Source organism: Ambystoma mexicanum, chromosome 2p (genome assembly GCF_040938575.1).
Source record: "Ambystoma mexicanum isolate Mex_15411 chromosome 2p, UKY_AmexF1_1, whole genome shotgun sequence".
NCBI lineage: Eukaryota > Metazoa > Chordata > Amphibia > Caudata > Ambystomatidae > Ambystoma > Ambystoma mexicanum.
This window is the reverse complement of record NC_090923.1, coordinates 1,359,837,946-1,359,845,339: the sequence shown is the minus strand read 5'-3', so window position 1 is coordinate 1,359,845,339 and position 7,394 is coordinate 1,359,837,946.

The window sequence follows — 7,394 nt, the reverse complement described above, 5'->3', positions numbered from 1 at the left end:
ACAATTCAGTGAAGACGGGAAACGTCGCGAGATGTCGAGATATACCCCTGGGCTTTAGGCAGGCGTTCATCACTGCAGTCCTTACTTCTCTGGGCATTCTGGTCAGGTGGCTGAATTGCTGACCTTTGAACCTGGAGATGTGGATTTGGATCCCGTTCAAAATCACACATGCTGCGAACATCCTTGCCCAGTCCATTCAGGAGATGGGTAAACTGTCCTTGTGTCACTTCTTTGTATTCTAGGACTTGCAACTGCATTTATAATGGGGAATCCATGACTACCAGTTCCAAAATCCAAAGAGAAAAAACAGGAAAGGTCTACCAACTCCCAAACGGAATGAGACCGTTTGTAAATGTGTTTACTACAAATATGTAAGCACCAACTTTACAGCTGTGAGGCCTACCCAGCTTTGCAACCTTTAAGAAACAATACTTTGTTCTGATACAACACCTTGTGTCCCACTCCTCCAGCTTTTGAGTGCTTTAAAGCTGGTGTTATTACTACTCCATTTTGAATGTTACTTTATCAACCCCGAATGGGTGAAAGGTTAAGACAGCCCTGCCAGATGCGACCGCCGTAATCCAGAAGGAAATCGTTGTGCGGCGGTTGAATTAATCAGGAGCGGACGTGAGACGAAATCAAGAGATATATTTTGTTAAATAACGTGTGGAGATGATACCTAATAGGTGTGCCACAATCTGATGTCCACGTGTTGAGTGCCAATTAGGCCAAGAAGAAGCCCCTCTCCATCTGACCAATGATATGATAGCTTGAGATTAATAAGACAAAGATAGCAGACACGCCGTCTGTTGCCTTTTTTTCGAGTGGTGAAATTCACCGTACTTGGTTACAGGGGAATGATAAAAATTCCTTATTACAGTCCTGAAGAAGGTTGTGTCATCAAGAGGACGAATTTGTTTGTGATGTTCTATTAGTCAACCGAAACATATGTAGACTTTTCTCTCTGTGTGATTGTTCAAACACAGAAAGTACCATCTTCCACTGAAGTGGAGGACATTCACATTAGGGGTGTCACGGTATTAGTTTTATGATGGTACAATAACCTTATTGCCAAATGACGGTATATCATGGTTATCACGGTATAGCAGGTGGAGTTAACTAATCTTAACAAATATTTTCTAAAAGGTCATAAATTGTCAGATTTATCATCACAAACAAAACCAGGCACCCAGGGTCAGGCTTTTCAACATACTTTCCAATGTAATGCCACCCCGTGCTTCCACCAAGCACAAACACACACGTTAGAGGAGGAGGGGGGGGGGGCAGCCCTGCTGCGACTGGCAAAGCAAACTGAATAGCTTTTCTTAAGTGGTCTTTTAGGCTTCTAGCTCCCCCACTGGCTACTGGTGAAGATGAACATGTTGCCATCTTGATAACCTGCATGCCACAGATCATTGGAGCCTGATGGTAGTATACGCTTGTGCGCATACACACACACACACACACGCACTCTCTCTTTACGTTACAGCCTTTAGTTTACTTGTGGGCCAAAAGGTGTTCAGTAATCACGGACATGTTACCCTTTGGTGTGGCAGCAGGGAATACCCTAAGAGATGAGTAAACTTTTCAGTGTGACTTATTATATGTAAATTCAATGATAGAATCAGGTAAATCCCCCATTGTCATATGTTTTGAAAACATTATCCATTATAAATATATAAACCCCAAAGCCGCCAACCCAAAGTAAACCCTTTTCCTTCTTGGCACTGTATTTATTCTTCCTATTGCTAACATATTGATTTTGTGTCAGGCACGTGTGCTTTATGGAATGGCATTAAAAACTGCTCCAACTGAAACTACTTGGCAGACGGCACATCCAACGGTGCAAGACCAAGACTGCGCAGCACTTGCTTACTGCAGCCTTTCCAAATCAGATTAAAAAGCACACTTAACGGTATGAAAGGTATACCGGTATAAACAATGTGACGGTTATTATTGTTCAATTAAGTGGTTCACGGTATCTTTAACGGTATACTGTAATACCGTTACATCCCTAATTCACATATAGAAATAGATTAATTGTTGACCAAGGGGTTAACGAGTTACGTGTGACTTATACATTTTAAAACAAAGAATGAATGGTAGGAATGATTGAGAGTGAGTTGATTTTTGTGATAAATATTTTGCGATATGTGATTTTAAATTTGATATTTTATATATGTTTATGATAATAAAATGAATATGAGTTTAATGAGTGAAATTTATTAGTATTTGTAAAAAGATAAATGTGAAACGTGTACCATTCCCTATTCTACTGGTCCATTGTGTTGTGTTGCTATTGCTATTAGCCTGGAGCACCAGGGTTTGACCAGGCACCCCTTTGTTTACAAATATATTGGTACCACCAAATGGCAGATTGGTCCCTGTCGGTCATCCCACATAACGGTTTTACAATAAGCACAGTTTATGGTTATCCGCCAATGTTAATTGAAGAATCCATCTGATGGTAGCTGAAAACTATGGCATACGCAAAAAGGTACAATATATCTGTGTAGATAACAGAATAAAAATCTATTTTAGTAGCCGTTCTGTAATCGAATATAACAAGTTACCGGATGAAACCCAATCTTAAACACAAACTACACATAATGAACACACACAACAAGATGGGGGAGTATTTGAGACCACGACGTGCTAGAATGGTTAGAGCTGTGAGGTAGGTATATCTCCCAGTGGAATGCAGAACCAGATGCAGACAATAAAGACAAAGCTAGTAACGTTTTATGTTGAACCACAGACAGATGCCATTATAACGGAATTGGTAAGATTAGTGATCGAAAAGTGAACCAAGTGACCACAGAAAATGTTCATCCCCTGCCCCTACCCCTGAAATCCCACTTTATGGTGCTCAAGGATGCAACAGTGACAGCACACCAGGATATTCCATGGTACAAAGCGGTTTAGAAAAATGGGAAAGAATGTACTTGCGATACAGAGGGGAAAATGGCAAAGCCATGGCCAGGGTTGGCAGCTTTTCCAAATGTGTGCAGCAACATAGCATGTATTTACATGCCCCCCAAAAGGGAAAGAAATTAAGTCACTGATTGGCTATAATAGAGTTATGGAAAATGTTTCAGGACAAGAACGGGACGATCCCAAAAATAGTGGCTGTTGAGCCAACGCGATCGGTCCGGGGGACGAGTCACCCATGTCTCCCCCTCCTCCTCCTCCTCAAATGGCAGATGCAGTTCCGACAGTAGAAAACCAGGGATTTTACCCCTTAAGGGAATTGAAAGCAGTGGCAGGTTACACCAATTCTATTTTTGCAACATCTACGTATAGCAGCGAAGGCACACTTAGCGGCGGTAAGCAGGCAAATAAAAAAGCACAAGTTATCAGTGGTGAACATAAGGGGTACAGTGAATTTTAAGTGAAACTGAGAGAAAACGATGTGGGAAAGACAGAACATAGTGAGATCATGAGGTGATAGTCCCGACAAATGAATGGGTAGGCAGACAGATATTGCTTAAATTGGATGGGCGGACTACAAGCAAACTAGGACATATGGGAGAGGAAGCTCTGAACTGTAAGAATGCAGAGGAAGAAGCTAAAGAGTGGCCAGAGATAATGGGACAAGTACAGAGAAGAGAAAGGCAAGAGAAGGAGGAACACGACAGGTTGAGAAGGGGAAAATAAAGTAACAGAAGAGAGGGAAAGGGAAGAGAGAGAGATGAAAAGACAGAGGGAGCTGGAAGAGATGGCAATGAGAAAGGCTGAAGAAGAGATGGAGAGACAGTTGCAAATAAAGAGGGAAGAGAGAAGGCTGTAAATCAAGTGATTCATTAAAGAGTGCCGACACATATTAGACGGGGAGAATTGGAGACGTGAGCGAGAGAGAGACAAGAGTAAAGAGACATTCTAAAGATGACGAGGAGGGAGAAGGTATGTCAAAAAAAAAGGGGAACTTTATAGGCACAGAAGAGACAATTCAGTTGCCCCAAAGGCAAGTAGGAGGATAGCAGGGTTCTTGCTGAGGGGGGCAGCGCAATTCTTTAGATAAAGAGAATGGGAAACAATGGGAGGAACTGATGTTAAGGAAGCTCAGCTCTGAGGACGAAAGAGAAGGTGACAGTGACAATTTCATTGGGACCATGGGGTCAGATGAAGAATGACAGGAAAGCGACGATGATGAGGGGGAGAGGCCTCACCCCCACTACAGAGAAGTAAGCCCTGACAGAGAAACAGTGCGGGGAGAAGTTGAAGACACAGGAAGAGACAAGGGAGAACCCAAAGTATGACTGGAGCATCCTAGAGACAGGTTGCATAGAGCAGATGAAATTACTCCATTTGCGCAGAGCCCTAGAACCCTGCAAGGATGGAAACAGGCAAAGAGGACAAGGGTGTTCACAGCTACTAAAGACATGGGGAGACATGACAGACGAATGAGACTGACACAGTTTCCATTACTAGAGAAGGGTGATGGACGACTACAGTTTATACCTTGGCAACAGATGGATAAGGATAACCTGAGGTGTACGCTACCCTCGTTGACTGCAGGGACTGGCAAATGGATTTATAAGATAGATTGCTGGCAAGGATGACACTGACAGCGGCAACATGAAGAGTCTACTCTCAGCCACTCTTGAGAAGGTAGCGTACGATGTTTGGAAAAGTGCAGGGTACCCCGGAGTGACAGCACAGAATACGGCACATGATGGCCCACCGTTCAATAACTGCTGAGCTGCCATGTGGCAAGCTCTAAGAGTACAGTACCCGGCCACATGTGACATAAGTGCGATTATGGCATGCAAAATGCGTGAGGACGAAGACCCACTTCAATACATTCATGAGATAAAGGACTGTTTTTATCTTGAGATGAGAGAACCGTGGGACAAAACAGTGGCATTATTTTATCCCACATTATGTCAAGGGCTGCCAGAACAGGTACAGAAGCAGATGAAGAAATTAGTTGGGATGGAGGCTAGACCATAGTCAGAGATCCAGCTAACTGTAGTGCACTATTATCGATTGGTGCAGGAGAATGTGAGAAAGAAGCTTGAGGAGAGAAAGTAGGAAGAGGTGAAGTTTGTGCAGAAGAAGCTATTGCAGTACACAATATAAGAGGTGATCTTGACTAGTGGAGAGGGAGCAATTGCCCAGAACGTGCAAAACCGGCCGCAGGCAGGAGGATGAGGCTTTGTAGGAAGGGGCGACGCAAACCACTGGCCAAGGGGATGGGGAGGAGTGCCCTGGGGAAGAGCGTTCGGATATCCGATGCAACAGGGTGGAGAAGGGTTTACTGGGGGACAGCCGAGACCAAAGGGGCTCCAATACAATGTTGGCTGTGTTTAAGGATAGATCACATATCATGAATGTACAGGACCTGGGGAGGAATATAACCAAATGGGGGAATGGCATACCAGCCAACATAACAGACAGAACAAGCTGACCTTTATGCCCAAGATCACATGCACACGCAGGCATACGCACCACAACCTGCGCAATCACAGAGAATGCCAATGCAGCCATACCAGACCATGACACTGAGCATATGGCCCTTTGGGTATCATGCATACAATGGATAGGGATGCAGAATAACTCTGACACCAAATAATCGAACCAACTCAGGAAGATGGCAAAGGTGCTGTTTCATTAACAATTATCTAAAACAGGGAGTTACAACAGACATGAACGGATGTTCACTTGAGCTCTCCGTGCATTTCTTATATACAAAAAATATGTCAGACGTAACATCATACTGCGTGGCAAATAAGAAACACCTACAATTTATTCTGATAGGTTCAAGGGGAACATCTAAGTATACTTTCTATAAGGGCTGGAATTGTGATTGGCTATCTACTGTTAGGTGGACAATTTACGCCTACCTCTAAAACATGTAATCTTCAACACTATTAAGTACACAGTATATCATTGTCTCTCAAACTATAAGCCCCTTAATTATACGGCCCTCTATAATTGGTTGGCACGTTCGTGGCATGTATGGAACATTCAGTTCACTTAGCAGCATGTAAGCTCAGACCCAGGTGCCAGGAGGTGGATTTGACTTTACCTCCCCACCCATTTAGCCCAACATCTCTTATCACCCATGCCTTCTGCCATGAAGATTGTCTTTGAACTTGGCCTTGCAAAGTATTCCTGTCTGTGGGAATATATGGGAGCACAGGCTTTCACTATCGTTGTTCTAGGACTCCGCGCTCAACCCAATCCTTGGCTCATGTGACAGGAGACCACAATTTGGTCCATTTTGCAGCATTTAAATGTCTTAAATGAATAAAACTTGGCACGCTTGGTATTCTTTCTTTGCACCTTAACAAGGGATGATTCAGCTTCACACGTTCACTGCCTTCAAGAAAAGATAACCGTCCTTGGCTGACTCAGCTTGGACAGACAGCCTCACCATTCATTTCCACAATCTCAGCTTATTCTTGCTGCGACACAGTTTTCAACCTTTCCTCTCATTGGGTCCAGGCTTACTAAACTCATGACACCAATGTCCGGTTTCTATACAATGGGGGCTTTGCCTGCAGTATTTTCACTACATATAGCCATCTTCCAGGATTACTTAATCTACTTGCATTAAAACATCTGTACAGTTATCGAATGGATTGCATTTTCTGCAGTGCTTCGCACACGTGCAATCTTCTTTTAGCATATAAAAGTTTACTCGATTCTTAACTTCGTCATCAGTTTCTGTAAGATCCACACATTCTCTCCAGCCAGTATTCTCAAGACGTCACGCTCGTCTTTTGTGACAACACCAGCTTTCCTTTCACTCTGTTTCATATTCCTTCAGGGAGTTCCTCCCTCAGATTATCGTCTCTTCGGGGATACATTTGATAGGGTTTTCTCAGAGGATACTTTCTTTCGAATACTCGCTGTGGTATGGTCGCAACTGCTGGTGTCAAGCATGGCACAATCTCAGGATTCCAACATAGAGCAGGTAGGGGGGCGGTATTTGCTGCAGAGGCATATAACTAACTGCTCCTCTACATTGCTCTCTCTGGTCAAGTCTTCGACCACCTCTTCAATAGTCCCCACATCTTGATATTTTCTCTTGAAAAAGTGCTTCTTTGGAGTCCAGATCTTCATCACCCCCTCAGGGTGCCGGCTGATTTGACATGCTCATCTACACTCCAGGTCATATAGTTGCACTGTCCATTGGGATTACAATGGACCCATCATCCTACATACTTTTTATGATTCTTTGGATACATGAACTTCATTCCTTCACATGCTTTGATGCTGGCCTCTATGTATTTTCTGACATCTTCTTCAGTCAATTCCTGGGGTCCAAACCCAGATTTGATATCAATCATGATCTTCATTCCTACTGTTTTCTTTGCCGTCTTCTGGGCGATCACTATCCTGATTATACAGAATTCAAACATCACCATCACCAATATTGCTCTAAG